Consider the following 3,484-nt stretch of genomic DNA (forward strand, 5'->3'; position numbering starts at 1 on the left):
AACGGACTATAATACCACAATGGCAAAAAATTAACCAATAGCTCATAAGAGCTCTAAAATACTTGTAATTATCTATAAACAACAGAAAACAAAAAAAGAGATTACCTAGTTCTACAACACCAATACAGTAAACAGTACTACTGTGGGAATTATTTGTCATGGCTGACAGGAGACATCAAAAGGAATATTTGAAGGAAGGACAGAATAAAATTCCTTGATGAATTATTATTTATTTTTTGAGAAACTGTAATAAAATTCTGGTGAGGTGTTATGGTATTATTAGTTCAATTGTTTTAATTTATTTGAGTCTAAGCATTGCAGTCATTAATGTTTAAAGGTTCCACCTAAATTTTCAAAGCTCTGCATGCAGTAGAGTCTCACTGATCTTGTTAAAGTCAGTGAGAACAGTGTTTGTAAATCCCAAGCAACTCCTTGGAAGTTTAGCAGTTATGTCAGAAATCCTCAATTTTTGGTAATGAGGATGATTGTACTAGAACACGTTAGGGAGACAGTGGTAGCTTCATATAAAATCCCAGCATTTTGGAAAGAAGAAAGGAAATAGGTCAGAATTGCAATATACAGAAGTCGTCCAGGGTTCTATATAAGTAGATGGACTTACGCATATTGACATTAAAGCCACATACATAAGGAATGGTACAATAATTTGAAAAAAACATTTAATAAGTAACGCTAAATATTATCTCAGTCCTTTTCCAGCTATTCCATCTCTGTAGAAATTATTTTACTATTTATTTAGCTCTTAAATAACATAAAGCAGCTGTAAGAGTAATAATAGTAGTAATAATAACCAAACTTGTTACACAAAAAAATTATCTTTTTTCTCTCAAATGTAGTATTTCTCTTAAAAGATTTGCATGTCAAACAATAGGATCAGCCAGACTCTCTCTCCATTAAAATTGTTGCAAGGAACTAGGAAGAGGGAGGTGTGGGAAAGGTTACAGTCAGCAGCTCTGCAGTGAGGCAAGGAGACAGAGAATTAGTTTCTGGGAAAATAACATCTTCCTTCCTCTAATACAATTCCCTACTCACTGTTAGAAATGACTTTTTCTGTGATTCTGAAAGTACCCCATTAAAGTCCACTTACTCCAGGAGCAATTTGTTTGTTTGCTGTACGCTAGTAATAAATATTCACATTTAAATAAAAAATTCCCTAACATTTTTGAACTAACAAGTACATGAATAAACACAATAAAAGCAAGTTGTTTTGTGAGTAGTAGAATTATTAACACCTTATTGCCTACGGATTTTAATGTTGTCCCCTAACTCTTCCAAGAAAAGTAAGCCCAAGTTTTCCATAATCTCATGACATCCACCAGAAGTACGTGCTGTGGCTAGCCAGGGTGCTAGATGCGTGCTTGCGTGGCCATTTGGCTAATTCCAACCACAATCAATAACTTCTGAATTTCTGTCTCCCTTCATATCAGAGTTGCATATTTGGGTCTCCTCCTTCCAGTTGCCCATTTTCATGAAGCTTGTAGTAACCTAATCATTGCAGAAACTTAAACCACTATCTTCTGTCTTGTAAAAGTGGGTCAACAGATTTACATGTTGGTAGGGAAGGAGAGATGGGCAAATATAGAAACAAAGTCTTAATTTGTTTTGCATAAGAAACCTTAGTTTCCTTTCAAAAGCTGATTATAAAAGAAAGCACAATCAATTACCAGATAGATTTTATTTATTTTTGCACAGTTTAATTTTAATCAATCATGATGGTGCTTCTTAAGCATTGTAAACATATCAGAATGTTTCTCAGCAGTGGGGAGAGATGGCCAGATTTGGATTATAAAGTGGGAATAGTATTAAGAGCCTACTGCTGTATGAAATTGGCTTTACTGGAGGATAATTCAATGTTTCACAGAGTTCTCCGCCCCAGTGAACCTTTACCTGGAACAGTTTATGTCATTCATTCAGCTTTCAGGATTTGGTGTAGCATTATACTGCTCATAATCTATTAGCTATTTTCCTGGAGACCCTTGATTCTAATTGCTACCATATATGAGGCATCAGACCAATAGATTTGGAAGAGTTATGTCAGAGAAAAATAGTTCCTACATGAGCAAAATTCTTATTGACTTCTGATGGCTCATTACTACCAAGTGCTCTATTCCATGTCAAAGTAGTACTGAGATAATTATTCTTTTAATTATTTTAATTCCTTTACCAAAACATCAAAGTTTAGCCTGTGCCTCAACTACAAATAGAGATTTGTTGTTGTTGTTCAGGGAATTTCTTCATTAATTTTTTGTATAAAGGTCTCCTCTTTCAGTACAATGTAAAAAATATCCATTGTGGAGTCTTGCAGTATGAAAAACTGCAAAATCTCATTCTCACGGCGGCACAGAGCTTTTAATCCTTCTAACCTCCTCCTTCTTTCAAGAAATACTGAAAAACGTTGGGAAAAAGTGTAATTTAGATCTGTAGTATTTTGGATTTATTATATGGATCATGTAAAACTTTCTTCATAGCCACTAAATTAGGATAAAATAGAAAAGGATGACTCTATCAGTACTTCTACTACAGTTAGGCTTCCAGATAGAGCACTGGGAACTCAGTACACAGAATAAGAGGAAAATGGTGTAGACTCAGGAAGCTTGGCAAAATCAAGTCAAAGAACTTGATAGGGTTATGGTCTGAATAGACTAATTAATCTAGATCAATTAATTAACATTAACTGTCTTTAGTTTTTTAGATTATAGTTTTCTTTTTCGCTAGTTTTCCACCAGTGCATTGCAGTCTTTGCTGTCTTTGACCTCCCTATCCTTAGAACAACTGATCCTTCCTATTCTCTGTAAAATAATGTTGACAAAAACTGTCCAAAGATGGACCAAAAACCAATGAAGACTTTCTCTTCATTTCATTATTATCTGTATAAACCCTTGCACTGCGCGTAAGGACCCCTTATGGAACTTCTAAGGAAATGGGCTGAAAAGAAGCAGCTTTGGTTGGCTGAGTTGCTCTGAGTTGCAAATGATAAGCCTCAAGTATTGCAGTTTGTCAATCAAATCAGACACTGTTTATTTGCTTTTTCTGTAGCAATTGTTGCCGAGTATGAAAGTAATAAGTAGTATGAAAATTACAGAAACAAAAGCATTAAATGCTAAATGAAATCAACATTTTGCATAAAGCCTTAGAGTCTCTATATAAAGGTCTGACAGGCTTCTAAGAAGTCCATTTTCAGAGCCCTCAGCTAAAGGAGTAGTTGAAGTCAGCCAAGGAATGCTAAAATTTCATGGAATCATAGAATCATTTAGGTTGGAAAAGACCTTTAAGATCATCGAGACCAACCGTTAACCTAACACTGCCAAGTCCCACACAACCATGTCCCTAAGCACCACATCTACACGTCTTTTAAATACTTCCAGGGACGGTGAATCAACCACTTCCCTGGGCAGCCTGTTCCAAGGCTTGATAATCCTTTCGGTGAAGAAATTTTTTTTAATATCCAATCTAAACCTCCCCTGGC

Source organism: Fulmarus glacialis, unplaced genomic scaffold (genome assembly GCF_000690835.1).
Source record: "Fulmarus glacialis isolate BGI_N327 unplaced genomic scaffold, ASM69083v1 scaffold13532, whole genome shotgun sequence".
NCBI lineage: Eukaryota > Metazoa > Chordata > Aves > Procellariiformes > Procellariidae > Fulmarus > Fulmarus glacialis.